The sequence below is a fragment of the Mustela erminea genome, chromosome 5 (genome assembly GCF_009829155.1).
Source record: "Mustela erminea isolate mMusErm1 chromosome 5, mMusErm1.Pri, whole genome shotgun sequence".
Taxonomy (NCBI): Eukaryota; Metazoa; Chordata; class Mammalia; order Carnivora; family Mustelidae; genus Mustela; species Mustela erminea.
Window position 1 is genome coordinate 113349275 of NC_045618.1, and position 16094 is coordinate 113365368.

Here is a 16094-nt window from a genome sequence, read left to right on the forward strand (position 1 = left end):
AAAGACCCCACCAGAAAGGAGGATTACAGACTAATATCCCTAATGAAGATGGGTGTAAAAATTCTCACCAAGATACTATCCAGTAGGTTCCAACAGTAATTAAAAGGGTTATTCAGCATGACCAAGTGGGATTTATTCCTGGGCTGCAAGATAGATTCAACATCTGCAAATCAATTGATGTGATATACCTTATTAATAAAACAAAGGACAAGAACCATATGCTCCTCTCAGTAGATGCAGAAAAATCACTTACAAAATAAAGTATCCTTTCTTGATTAAAACTTCCCACAGTGTAAGGATAGATGGGACATACCTCAAAATCATAAAAATATACAAAAAGGGCATGGTCAATATCATTCTCAGCTAGGAAAAACTGAGAGCTTTTCCCTTCATGTCAGAAATATGATAGGGCTATCTACTCTCACCACTATTGTTCAATATATTACTAGAAGTCCTAGCTTCAGCAGTCAGACAACAAAAAGAAATAAAAGGCATTGAGCTCATTAAAGAAGTCAAATCATTGTATTTTTATGCCATGCAATACTATACAACAATAAGAATGAACAACATAAAATTAAATTGAAAAAACACAGGTGATTCTCTTAAGCATAACACTGAGCAAAAACATCAGCTACAAAAAGAATGCCTATGGTGTAATTGGTAATGTTCAGAAACAGGCAAAACTAATGTATAGTTTTAGAAGTCAGATAAGTCTTACTGTTGTGGATGGAGTAGTGACTGGAAGAAAGCATGAAGGGAGTTTTGCATTTTAGAAAAATAAAGATTTATACACTACTTCCAAAGCCTATCTATGTTTATATTAAAAGAAGTAGTCTTGACTTTTTTTCTTCTTTTCCTATGTATGTAATAAACATGGTTTATTTCCTCTTTCATTTTTATCATTTAATGGTACTGATTACTTACACATTTATCAGAGCCTTCTACCTTTGCGAGGCAAGGGCATAAGTAGGTACATGCACGATCAGTGATGACCAACTGATGTTTATTCATAAGCAGTGGCTTATTTGTACTGGGATTTTAAATTGGTTCTTTTAATTAATCAGGTTTTTTTACTCATATATTCATTAGAGTTTATCTCTAAAGCTGCCTATTTGTTGAAATTTGGATTTCTGTGTTTAATTACTTAGATTTGTGTTTAGTTCTCTAAAATACCCAGTAAACCTTAGATTAAATTTCTGAGTTCGGGAAGAAATAATTACAAATATATGTTAAGGTTCTAAAATAAAAAATCTGCATAATGCAGATACCATCCTTCTTAAATTTGTCTATCTAAATTACAGTGTAATTGAGTGATGTATACTTTTTAGATATTCATGATACTTTCTAAGACTAATTTTGTTCTCTGCCTATATTGATATCTTTTCTGAGTGCTTATAATTAGATAAACCTTTAACTGTGCCACCCACCATTGAGAATATTTCACTTTTGGTTTCATCCTTTTACACGATTTTATTACTAAGCCAAAGCAAAAATAATAGTAGTAATTATAGTAATAGAAATAATACTGCATCCATTTATAGGCGTTATTCTGTTTATTTTAGAGGTATTGACTTATTTAATGCCACAGTTCTGAAAAAAGTGCTTTTACTAGCTTCATTTTAAGCCTGAAATGTTCAAGGAATTTAATGTCCCTTAAATGGATGCCTAGGATCAAATCCACTTTAACCTCAGAATCTGTTCTTTATCACACTATGTGAGGAAAAGACAGATAAGATCACATAAATTGAAATTCACTTACTAAATAACCAAATCTGAGGTTTTTATAAGTTTTTCAAATTTTTGAATGTCTAATAATATCCTAAAATAAGTGATTAATTCTTAAGTGAACATTTTTATAATTACATATTTAAAATGCTAATTTAAAAATTTCAGTAAGCCGTGTGAATGTTTAGTTTACTTATTTCATTTTTGAAAGTCTTTCTTTATTTATCTTTTCCTTATTGTAAGATTAAAAGAAAAGTAACTCATGGTCTCTCTTCTATACCTCTATCTAGTATTATATCTGTACCTGATGAAGTTGATACCGAATTCTTAATTTGTTCCTTGGAAATTTTTGAATATTAAGGAAGTTCATAAAAATATTTTGGAAGCAAGCATTAAATGAAGAAAATGATACTTAAAGACTAGATTTATGAAAAAGTAAATAGAAATGACAGTTGAAATGAATCATAATAATAATTGTAACCTAAAAGATACTTGTCTCATTTCATTTATCTGGGTTTCTTAACTGCCTATAGTAAATAAAAATAACATCTCAATCTCTTTCCAGATTGGTACTTCTTTATTATTTTTATTTTTATTCCAATATAGTTAACATACAGTGTTATATTAGTTTCAGGTGTGCAATATAGTGATTCAGCAATTCCATACATCAAACAGCTCATCATAAGTGCACTCCTAAATCCCCATCATATATTTCACCCATCCCCCTATCCATCTCCCCTCTGGTAACCATCAATTTGATCTCTATAGCTAACAGTCAGTTTTTTGATTTCTCTCTCTCTTTTTGCCTTTGCTCATTTGTTTTGTTTCTTAAACATATAAGGGAAATCGTATGGTATTTGTCTTTCTCTGACTGATTTATTTCACTTAGCATTATATTCTCTAGCTCCATCCATTATGTTGAAAATGGCAAGACTCACTTTTTCTTATTGTTGAATAATATTTCACTGTGTGTGTGTATGTCTGTCTTTGTGTCTGTCCCATATCTACTTTATTCATTCATTTATTGATATACAGTTGGTTTGCTTCCATAATTTGGCTATTATAAATAATGCAGCTATAAACATAGGGGTGCAGGTATTGATTTGAATTAGTGTTTTTGTATTTGGGGGGTAAATACCTAGTAGTGTGATTGCTGGATCATAGGGTAGTTATGTTTGTAACTTTTTGAGGAACCCCCTACTAATTTCCACAGTGACTGTACCAGTTTGCATTCTCACCAACAGTGCAACAGGGTTCCTTCTTCTTCTTCTTTTTTTTTAAACATCATCTTCAACACTTGTTTCTTGTGTTTTTTATTTTAGCCGTTGTGTCAAGTAGAGATGACATATCATTCTAAATTACATTGTCCTGACGATGAGTGATGCCCAGCATCTTTTCATATGTCTCTTGACCATCTGGATGTCTTCGTTGGAAAAGTGACTGCTCAAGCCTTCTGTCCATTTTTTTAAATTGAATTACTTGGTTTTTTGATGTTGACAAAACTTTTTTACATATTTTGGGAAGATCAGAGCAGAAATCAATGAAATAGAAACTAAAAAAACAATAGGACAAATCAATGAAACTAGGAGCTGGTTCTTTGAAAGAATTAATAAGATTGAGAAACCCCTGGCCAGACTTATCAAAAAGAAAAGAGAAAGGACCCAAATAAATAAAATCATGAATGAAAGAGGAGAGATCACAACGAACACCAAAGAAAAACAAACAATTACGAGAACATACTGTGAGCAACTCTATGCCAACAAATTCGACAATCTGGAAGAAATGGATACATTTCTAGAGACATATAAACTACCACAACTGAACCAGGAAGAAATAGAAAGCCTGAACAGACCCATAACCAGTAAGGAGATTGATGCAGTCATCAAAAATCTCCAAACAAACAAAAGCCCAGGGCCAGATGGCTTCGCAGGGGAATTCTACCAAACATTTAAAGAAGAACTAATTCCTATTCTCCTGAAACTGTTCCAAAAAATAGAAATGGAAGGAAAACTTCCAAACTCATTTTATGAGGCCAGCATCACCTTGATCCCAAAACCAGACAAGGTTCCCATCAAAAAAGAGAATTACAGACCAATATCCTTGATGAACACAGATGCGAAAATTCTCACCAAAATACTGGCCAATAGGATCCAACAGTACATTAAAAGGATTATTCACCACGACCAAGTGGGATTTATTCCAGGGCTACATGGTTGGTCCAACATCTGCAAATCAATCAGTGTGATACAATACATTAATAAAAGAAAGAACAAGAACCATATGATACTCTCAATAGATGCTGAAAAAGCATTTGACAAAGTGCAGCATCCCTTCCTGATTAAAACCCTTCAGAGTGTAGGGATCGAGGGCACATACTTCAATATTATCAAAGCCATCTATGAAAAACCCACTGCAAATATCATTCTCAATGGAGAAAAACTGAAAGCTTTTCCGTTAAGGTTAGGAACACGGCAAGGATGTCCGTTATCACCACTGCTGTTCAACATAGTACTAGAAGTCCTAGCCTCAGCAATCAGACAACAAAAAGAAATTAAAGGAATCCAAATTGGCAAAGAAGAAGTCAAACTATCATTCTTTGCAGATGATATGATACTATATGTGGAAAACCCAAAAGGCTCCACTCCAAAACTGCTAGAACTTGTACAGGAATTCAGTAAAGTGTCAGGATATAAAGTCAATGCACAGAAATCAGTTACATTTCTTTACACTAATAACAAGACAGAAGAAAGAGAAATTAAGGTGTCAGTCCCATTTACAATTGCACCCAAAACTATAAGATACCTAGGAATAAACCTAACCAAAGAGGCAAAGAATCTATACTCAGAAAACTATAAAGTACTCATGAGAGAAACTGAGGAAGACACAAAGAAATGGAAAAACGTTCTGTCCTCATGGATTGGAAGAACAAATACGGTGAAAATGTCTATGCTACCTAAAGCAATCTACACATTTAATGCAATTCCTATCAAAATCCCATACATTTTTTTCAAAGAAATAGAACAAACAATCTTAAAATTTATATGGAACCAGAAAAGACCTCAAATAGCCAAATTAATATTGAAAAAGAAAGACAAAGTTGGTGGCATCACAATTCCGACTTCAAGCTCTATTATAAAGCTCTCATCATCAAGACAATATGGTACTGGCACAAAAACAGACACACAGATCAATGGAACAGAATAGAGAGCCCAGAAATAGACCCTCAACTCTGTGGTCAACTAATCTTCAGCAAAGCAGGATGGAATGTCCAATGGTAAAAAGACAGCGTCTTCAACAAATGGTGCTGGGAAAATTGTACAGCCACATGTAGAAAAATGAAATTGGAGTATTTCCTTACACCACACATGAAAATAGACTCAAAATGGATGAAGGACCTCAATGTGAGAAAGGAATCCATCAAAATCCTTGAGGAGAACACAGGCAGCAACCTCTTCGACCTCAACCGCAGCAACTTCTAGGAACATTGCCAAAGACAACAGAAGTAAGGGTAAAAATGAACTATTGGGATTTCATCAAGATCAAAACCTTTTGCACAGCAAAGGAAACAGTTAACAAAACCAAAAGACAACTGACAGAATGGGAGAAGATCTTTGCAAATGCCATATAAGATAAAGGGCTAGTAACCAAAATCTATAAAGAGCTTAATAAACTCAACACTCAAAGAACAAATAATCCAATCAAGAAATGGGCAGAGGACATGAACAGACATTTCTGCAAAGAAGACATCCAGATGGCCAACAGACACATGAAAAAATGGTCCACATCACCTGGCATCAGGGAAATACAAATCAAAACCACAATGAGATACCACCTCACACCAGTCAGAATGGCTAAAATTAACAAGTCAAGAAATGACAGATGCTGGTGAGGATGCGGAGAGAGGGGGAATTCTCCTACACTGTTGGTGGGAATGCAAGCTGCGGCAACCACTCTGGAAAACAGTGTGGAGGTTCCTCAAAAAACTGAAAATAGAGGTACTGTATGACCCAGCAATTGCACTGCTGGGTATATATCCTAAGGATAAAAACGTGGTGCTCCAAAGGGGCATGTGCACCCGAATGTTTATAGCAGCAATGTCCACAATAGCCAAACTATGGAAAGAACCTAGATGTCCATCATCAGATGAATGGATAAAGAAGATTTGGTGTATATATACACAATGGAATACATGCAGCCATCAAAAGAAATGAAATCTTGCCATTTGCGACGACGTGGATGGAACTAGAGGGTATTATGCTTAGCGAAATAAGTCAGTCGGAGAAAAACAACTATCATATGATCTCCCTGATATGAGGAAGTGGAGATGCAATGTGGGGGTGTTGGGGGGTAGGAAAAGAAAAAATGAAAGAAGGTGGGATTGGGAGGGAGACAAACCATAAAAGACTCAATCTCAAAAAACAGACTAAGGGTTGCTGGGGGAAGGGGGATGGGAGAGGGTGGTGGGAATATGGACATTGGGGAGGGTATGTGCTATGATGAGTGCTGTGAAATGTATAAACCTGGCGATTCACAGACCTGTACCCCTGGGGATAAAAATACATTATATGTTTATTTAAAAAAAAAAGTAAATTTAATAATAAAAAAAAGTCTGCTGTTAGCCTTATGGGGTTTCCCTTACATGTAACTGTCTTTTGTCTTACTGATGTAAAAATTCTTTCTTTAGCACTACTTTTACCATTCTGATTACTGTGTGTCTTGGTGTGGACCTCCTTGGGTTGATTTTGCGGGGGGATCTCTGGGCTTCTTGCATTTGGATATCTGTTTCCTTCTCCAGATTAGGGAAGTTCAGCTGTCATTCTTTTCAAGTAAATGTTCTGCCCCCTTTTCTCTCTTCTTCTTCTGGGATCCCTGTAAAGTGAATGTTAGTACATTTGATGGAGTTACTGAGTTCCCTAAGCCTATTCTGTCTTGTTTATTTTTCTCCCTCACTTGGTCAGCTTAATTATTTTCTAATACTCTGTCTTCTAGTTCCTTAATTCATTCTTCTGCTTCTTCCAGCCTGCTATTTTTTCCATTCAGTGTATTCTTAGTTTCCTTTATTGTGTTCTGTATCTGATTGGTTCCTTTTTATCTTTGTTAAGGACCTCACTGATGTACACCACTCTTCTCTCAAATCCAGTGAATAACTTTATGATCATTATTTTTTTTAAGATTTTATTTATTTATTTGACAGATGGAGATTACAGAGAAGCAGGCAGAGAGAGAGGAGGAAGCAGGCTCCCTGCTGATCAGAGAGCCCAATGTGGGGCTTGATCTCAGGACCCTGAGATCGTGACATGAGCCAAAGGCAGAGGCTCTAACCCACTGAGCCACCCAGGCGCCCCTGATCATTACTTTAAATTCTCTACCAGACATTACTTAAAGCTGTTTCTTTTACATTTCTTGTAGTAGAGTGGTCCCGTTCTTTCATTTGGGATATATTCCTCTGTCTCCTCATTTTATCTAACTGTTTGTCTGTGTAGGTGTTCTAGGAAAGTTATGCACTCTCATGTTCTTTAAAATAGTGTGTTGGGGGCACGTGGGTAGCTCAGTTGGTCCCATAGATGCCTTTGGCATGGTTCATGGTTCCCAGTTCCTGGGATCAAGCCCCGCATTGGCATCTTATTGGAGAGCCTGCTTCTCTCCACCTCTGCCTGCCACTCTGTCTACTTGTGCTTTCTCTCTATCTCTCTGTCAGTTAAAAAAGTAAAATCTTAAAAAAATAAAATAATTGGTGGGCATGGACAAGATGATGTGTAGCCCTGTCCTGTGGTAGGTGCCACAGAGCTTGAGTGGGGTTCTGTTACTGTAAGCTGAGGGGACCCATCCTTCTCTATAGGAATAATTAGATACGTGGAGACCAGATTGGCTCAGTAAAGCCCCTTTTTTGGGGGTGGCGTTCAGTTTTAACAGTGTGCACATGTGTTCCATGAGAAGTCAGGAGACACATGGCTGGCATGTTTTGTTTAGGTCTTCTGGGGTAGAGATTCTGCCCACTGGGACTCAGGGTATTCTGGCTGCTGGGGGGGGGGGTATGGGGGTTCGGTGGGGCATGGTGTAAGCAACTTAGATCTCATTGGTTGGTTTCTGCAGGTGGCTGTGTGTGTTTGATAGGAAGCCAGGTATGAAATGGTACATGCCAGCTACTTAGTTCTTACAGAAGTTCCTCAGCCTACTCTGAAATTACTAATTCTCCTTTCTATAAGCTTGAGGCACCTTTGAATCTGCTGTTTTAACCTGTATCTTCATAGGCTGTTTGCGTGCTCTCTCTTTAAGGGCAGGTGCTCAGCTTCCTATGCCTTTCTATGGCCTCTCAGAGTGGAGTTTGCGGATTTTTATTGTTCTAGGCTTTAAGACTTGTTTGGTTGTTAGCACTCATGAAGTTTGGACCCTCTGCTTTTCAAACCTAAACTTGTGGGGATTACACTGGTAGTTTTTCAAATACTGATTCACCCTTGCATGTCTGGAATGAGCACCTTTCAGTCATGAAGTAGAATTTTTTTTTATGTTGGTGAATTCTATTTGCCAACATATTGATAAGGATCTTTTGAGTCTATATTTACATATGAAATACTTGTTTGTAGGACTTTTTTGTTGTTTTGATGTTTGGTGCTATCTTTATCTGGTTCCTACATCAAGGTAGTAGTAGGTTCATAAAATCAATTTGGAAGTATTTCCTTTTCTTACTTTTTGAGTAATATGGTGTGAATTGGTATTCATTCTTCTTTAGATTTTTGGTTTTGTTTTCTAGTGATACATCCGAGGCTGCTGATTTCTTTTTTGGGCAGTTTTGAAGTTACAAATTTAATTTCCTAATAGTTGTAGGGCTAGTCATATTATCTTTTTCATATTGGGTCAACTGTGGTAGTCTGTGTTTTTTGAGGAATTGAGCCATTTCTTTTGTTTCCAAACTCAATTCCTTTAGAGGTTTTTGTAATACTCTTTTATTACTGTTTTGAATTTTATAGTCTGTAGTGATACATAGCTACTGTTGCATTTCTGATATTGGTGATTTTTTGTCTTCTTTCTCTTTCCTTTGGTGGTCTTGTTAGTGGTTCGTGATTTAATTGTTCTTTCCTCAGACCGGGCCCTTTTTAGGTAGGTGTTCTGGTGACAGATTTTCTTAATATTCTTTTACTTGACAGTGTCATAATATCTCCATCTCTGAAGTATATTTCCCTGGTCATAACATATGAGTTCACAGTTCTTTTATTTGATCATTTGAAAAAGTGATCTTTCTGTCCTAGCTGGTTTTTGATGAGAAATTGCTGTCATTTGAATTGTTTTTCTCCTGTTAGTAATGTGTAGTTTCTCTCTTACTGTTCCCAAGATTTTTTCTTTTTCTTTAGTTTTTAGAAGTTTGAATTTGATTTCTTTTGGTATAAATTTTATTAAGTCTGTCCTGTTGTAGTTTTTCTCAGTTCCATGAATCTGTATCTTTGTTTTCTTTTGCAAAATTTGGGATGTTTTCGAACACTTTTTTCAAATTCCTTTTCAGGCCTGCACTTTCTTCCCCTTTGACACTCAGTTGATGAGAAAGTCAGGGTTTTTGTTACTGTCCTATGGTTACTTGAGCCTTTGTTTTGTTTTGTTTTCTAGTTTATTTTTCTCTGGTTTTAAAAAATTTTGTCAGATAATTCTAACATCTCTGCCATTTTGGTCTTGGCACCAGTCAGTTGTCTTTTACATTTAGTTTGGGATCATCTTTTTTGTTATGACAATTGATTTTTGACTGAAACCTGGACATTTTGGATATTATGGGATGATCTGTGAATCTTATTGGCTCATCCAGACATCTTTTCTGCCCAGTTGAGGTAGAAGCCAAGTTCTCAGTTAGGCTTTTCTTTGCTTCTTGAAATTTGACTTCAATGGTACCGCTCGGTTGGCATGGCAGTTCTAGCTTCACATTGAATCTTCACTGATTTTTCATTTTCTTAAATTGGTAGGAGAACCTGGGAACAGGGATGAGGCTATTTGGAAGTTTTTCCAATAACTTGAATTGTGATATGAACTTTGTCCAGAGATATAAGGGAATATTGAAGTGCATCGGTCATTTAGCACCATCTATATAAAGTCATGGGCATATGTTACACAAATTCACATACAAGGAATTACAACATCCACTAGCTCTCTGTATTGCATGGTAATTCTTTGTTGTATTCCAGGGGTCACTAATGTTTTTCCACAAAAGGCCAAATAGTAAATATTCTAGGTTTTGCAGGCCAAGAGGTAAAATTGAGGATATTATGAATGTACTACTATAATAAAAAAGACAACAGATTTCCATGATTTTTAAATTTATTACTTCCAAATAATTGAGTGCAATATTGTAATACATATTTACCAGTTTGAATAAAGAAATGGGGGATAATTGGAGTTTATAGTCACTCTTCCCTATTATTAATATCTATTGAAAATGTTCATCTGTTTATGTTGATTTACATGAGTAGTTAATCTTTTTAAAATGTCTTTCACACAGGTGGCTATTGGTAAATAATGAATTCATGAGTGTATAATTTTAATTGAGCATATTAATTATTTTGAATATGTTTTTAAAATTCTGTTAGGTTTTGGGGTTTTTTTTGTTTTTGTTTTTGTTTTTGCTTTTTAGTATGTTATTATTTGCAGAATAATCACTTCCAATAAAGACTAGCTGGAAGATCCTCAGTTGCAGAGTTACATGGATTTTGAAATATAAAAATTTTCTTTGCACTTGCATCAGATTAAAAAAGTGATGTTAAATCTGTACTTTGAACTCAGAACATATATCTGTTGTAAATTTATTGGGAAAGGAGATTTTTTCTCTTGTTTTAATTTTTTTTCCAGAATGGAAATATGTTACTTTTTGACATGAAGTTCCAAAACTTGAAATTATTTAAAATTAAAGCAACGCTGATAATTGTGAAATGAATGTGTTAAAATAGTATGTTTTGTAAATATGCATTATTTTGGCTTTCAATTTTGGGTTGAACATGTTAAGAAAATTTGCAAATTTCAAACACTACTCTTTACCTTTATTTGTTGTTCATTTACCTCATTCAGTTTGCTCAGTAATAGTTCTTTGTGCTTAATTTACTTTTTTTCCCCCAGAGGAATTCTGGGAACTTTTCTTTTAGCAGGTTGAAAATTGTAGGCATTAGGCTTGAAAGAAAATATAAAGTAGGACCTGATGACAGATAATTGATTATGCTAAAATTATTTAAAAATAAATCTGCTTAGGCATGCCTGGGTGTCTCAGTCAGTTAAGCATCTGCCTTCAGCTCAAATTATGATCCTGGGATCAAGTCCCACATCAGGCTCCTTGCTCAAGTGGGGTGCAGGGTGTGTGCTTTTTCCTGTCCCTGTGGCTCTCTCTCTTTCTAACAAATAAATAATAAAATATTTTACAAAATGAAAATAAAATGTGTCTGCTTAAAATGGGGACCAAAATTTTGTATAAAATATGGATCAGAATCCTAGTAGTCATATAGAATTTCAAGGAATGCTGAGTAGCGAAAAATACCTTAAGAAAGAAAAAGTTGGGAGACTCACAGTTCCCCATTTAGTAACTTTCTACAAAGTAACAGTAATTAAAACAGTGTGATAATTAGCATAAGAGCAAGCATATAGATCAATGGAATAGAATTGAGTCTAGAAATAAGCCCATATGTGTTATAGGTAATTGATTTTTCAGAAGAGTGCCAGCATCATTTAGTAGGGAAAGAATGCCTCTTCACAAATGGTGCTGTAGCAACTTAATAAATACATGTAGAAGAATTTGGTCAGACTTTTACCCTCACAGCATGTTCAAACATTATCTCAGAGTCGATGAAGGATCTAAAATGTTATAACTATAAAATTCTTACCAGAATGCATAGGGGAAATTTCTGCTGGCCTTGGATTTAGTAATGATTTCTTAGCTGTGACACCAAAAGAAAGAATAGAAAAATTAAAATTTATCAAAATTAAAAACTTAGTACATTAACAGACACCATCAAGATGACACAATGACAACTCACAGAATGGAATAAAATACTTGCAAATCATATGTCTGATAAGGGTCTGGTAGCTGGAATATGTAAATATGGCTTATAACTCAATAATGGAAACATCAATAACCCAATCTCAGTGGGTTGAGCCGCTGCCTTCAGCTCAGGTCATGATCCCAGGGTCCTGGGATCGAGTCCTGCATCGGGTTCTCTGCTCAGCGGGGAGCCTGCTTCCTCCTCTCTCTCTGCCTGCCTCTCTGCCTGCTTGTGATTTCTCTCTCTGTCAAATAAATAAATAAAATCCTTAAAAAAAAAAAAGTGTGCAAAAGGCGTGAATAGACATTTCTCCAAAGAAAATACACAAATGGCCAACAGCATACAGAAAGATGTTTGACACCATTTATCATTAGGAAAATGTATTCAAAGCCACAATGAGATAATACTTTGCACCCCACTGTTATGAGTTAAAAAGAAAGTAATGACTGTGGATTTGGCAAATGGAACTTTCTTGTATTACTGGTGGAATGTTAAATAGTGTAGCTGCTTTGGAAAACAATTTTTCAGTTCCTCAAAAATTAAACATGGAATTACCATATGATCCAGCAATCTCTATTTCTTGTTATATACCCACAAAGAATTGAAAACAAGTACTCAAACTAATACTTGTACACACATGCTCGTTCAGCAGTATTTGCAATAGCCAAAAGATGGAAACAACCCAAAAGGCCAACAAAGGGTGAATGGATAGACAAAAGTCAGACTTACATACAACGGAATATTTTTCGGCCATCTGAGGAATGAAATACTGATATATGCTACAACATGGACGATACTTGAAAATATTATGCAAAGTGAAAGCATTCAAACACAAAAAATTACATATTGTATACTTGCATTTGTATGAAATATCCTGGTTAAGTAATCCACAGAGATAGAAAACAGATTCATGGTTGCCAGGGATTAGGGGAAGGGGGAGATGGGGACTTGCGGTTTAATGAATAGCAGGTTTTCTCTTGGGATGATGAAAATGTCGTAGAATTAAAGGTAGTGATCATACAACATTGTGAATGTACCGAATGTTAATGATCTGTACACTTTGAAATGACTAATTTTGATACAGATAAAAAATGGTGAATTTGTGTTATGTGAATTTTATCTAAATAACAGAAAAGAAAATACAGAGATTTATCTTAAAAATGTGACTAAGAATTATAGAATCAGTCTAATTTTTATGTCAGCTATTAAGTTATATATGTTTAGAATAAAACGAGTAACATGCTCGGTTTATTTTGGTGATATTTTAAAATCATGGCATATTAACATTTTTCCATTAAACATTTAACTCTCACAATGTGATCATAGAAGAGGAGATTTTTTTTTTTTTAAAGATTTTATTTATTTATTTGAGAGAGAGACAGTGAGAGAGAGCATGAGTGAGGAGAAGATCAGAGAGAGAAGCAGACTCCCCGTGGAGCTGGGAGCCCAATGCAGGACTCAATCTCGGGACTTTGGGATCATGACCTGAGCCGAAGGCAGTCGTCCAACCAACTGAGCCACCCAGGTGTCCCTAGAAGGGGAGATTTTTAAGAGAAATTTGTAATGTTTCTAAGAAGTATGTCTTAACCTTTTGATATTCAAGTATGTATTTTTTGAAACACTTATATTAGTAGTTTTCTCTTTTTCTGTGATGTTTTATTGTTAAGTCTAATTAAACAAAATAATTGGAATGTCTAGATTATATAAACATATTTTATTTTAATTATCTATTGATTTCACAGGATCATTTTTTGGGGATTTTATTTCACTGGATGTTTTGAAACTACTGGATGAATGAATTTTAAATTGGATCTATTTTTATTGTCATCCTGGCAATTTTCAAATGGTGCCTTATTCTCATGTTCATAAATATGGATAATAGAATCAGTTAAATACTAAATTCCTACCCTGGTATATTTTAAACATGAATTTTTGAGGCTAGCAATTCTTTTGTTACAGGAAAATCCTTCCTGACCAGAGCAAGATAGAATATAAATGTCATCCTGGGGCACAAAGGGGGCTCACTGGGTTAAGCCTCTGTCTTCGGCTCAGGTCGTGATCTCAGGTTCTTGGGATCAAGCCCCATGTTGGGCTGTCTGCTTAGCATGGAGCCTGCTTCCCCCTCTCTCTCTGCCTCTTCCCCCCCACCCCCACTGCCTCTCTGTCTACTTGTGATCTCTCTTGTCAAATAAATAAAATCTTTAAAAAGAATGTAAATGTCATCCTAAATGAAAGAGATGGCTGGTTCTTTCGTACTTTATTTTCCAAATAATCAGATTGAATAATCCATAATAGTAGGACTTAGAATATACAGTATAAAGAATTTAATAAAAATCATATTGATTATACATAATGCATGTAAGTGGGACAATGAACATAAATTGTTAGCACATAATGAATGTCAGCAATTACTTTGATTGAGGATCAGAAAAAAGGACGAATATATACCGAAAAAAGGTGTTTATGATTAGCTAAGAACCCTTTATGAACCCATTTTACAAATATTTGTAAGTATATAATGAGTTCAGATGCTGACCATAGGTGAAATGGGATTCTTGTCTATAACTTAATGATGAGTGGAATTAATACTGTTCTGAGGTGTGTGAATGTCTGTGTGTTTCAGCTTCTGTAAGAATTTCTTTGGTAAATTTTTGCAAATATAGTTTTAAAGCAATCTAATATATAAATGAATAAAAACAACTCTTTAGGTGAAAGGGGGAAAGGAATGTCATTGCTCTGAAATATAACTAACCACTTAACTAGAAGATCTTCAGTGTTTAATTCCACTTTAAAAACTGTAATTCTTTAATAATGTTTTGAGTTGGATTTTACTGTTTTAATGAATTTTAATTGTATAACTTTTATGTGATTTGAAGTTATGGAAATGTAGGAGAATTCAGAATATATGAGTGATTGCCAAGAACTATGGTCTATATAGTATAGTGGTTAAGAGTACAACCCCTGGAGTTACAGCTTCTAGATTTTCCCAGTATTGCTTTTTATTAGCTATATGATCCATAGAAAGATGTTAATCTCCCCATGCTTTAGAATCTTTATCTGTAAAATGGTGACACAGATAGACTTATCATTGGATAATGATTGGGATAGGATAAGGATAAACCTATCCTATCATCATTGGATGATAAGATTAAGTGAGAAAATAAATAAAGATGCTTAACATATAATGAGTTTCAATTATTGTTTTGGTTATAGATCCAAATGATGAATATTTACAGGAAAAAATGCATTTGGTTGTATAGGAGCTCTGGTAAAGAGTTCAGCTTACTAATATTTATAATTTTCCTCTGTGTTCTTTCAACTTAATTATATCAATATAAAATAGACTGAAGTAAAGATTTATAATTTTCATGTTAATACCATAATTTCTATTGTAATTTCTATTTCCATTGTACTTTCTCCCATTTTGTTTGATTTTTGTGACGACATGTTTACAACTTTTTATTAGTGGAGTGAAGAACATCGTAGTTCCTGTAGTCATCATACACTTGGGGTGGTGGTGGTGGTGTAAAAAACAGTAAAATATCGTGACCCAAACGGATTGATTTTAATATGTTTACATACAAAAAAAGATTATGTTTACTTATTAAAAATTGCCATATTCTTATTTATAATTCAAAATGAAAACTTCTTTGTGTTGGAAAAAAAGCTTTAACTGTAACATATATTATTAGCTAAAGTTTTAGAATTTTTGTTGAGACTATTTCAATTTCTTGCTTTGTTTTTAACTTAGAAGTTGGATAGAACATGAATTTTAGAAAAGTGCCTTCTTTGGCAAAACTCATTTCACAGATAGCTGACTAGCAAGCCTTTAAAGGAACAAAGGTTTATTCCATTTTAATTAAGCCTGCAAAACTTTGAGGCTCTTGAAGTTTATAACTAAGATCTCATATTTGCCAAAGTGGGCAAGAAACTTTTGAGAACAAATTTTATGATATATTACAGCTTCAGTTTTAGTTAAGCTCAGCAGGAAACCAACTTTTCTTACAGTGTGCCAACATTTTAGTTTTTTCTTTTTGGCCTGACTCAGAAAGTGGTGTAATAAAGAGAATTTGTATTAAAATTATAAAAAGCAGGAAATTTGTCTTAAATCAACAGGTTGAGATGAGTGCCTGCTAAATATGGAATGAAAATTATATATTAATCAAAATTATTCCATTCATTGCAAAAATAGTGAAACATGGGACGTATCTCTTGGGAATTAATAAAAAGGAATCCAATTTTTTCAACTTCAAATGTTTTTATAGCATCATTGTTTATATGTATTATTGTTTATTTCGGAGAGAGATCCAGATTTATAATTTTTTTTTTTTTAATTTTGAGGGACTCTATTTAAAAAGGGAATAC

General features: G+C 34.5%; 1 protein-coding gene across 13 annotated transcripts in view; it reads left to right on the plus strand.

Moving 5' to 3' along the window:
- GPHN (gephyrin) overlaps positions 1 to 16094 on the plus strand; it is a 641293-nt gene that overhangs the window by 124130 nt on the left and 501069 nt on the right. The gene's annotated exons all lie outside the window — the stretch shown is intronic.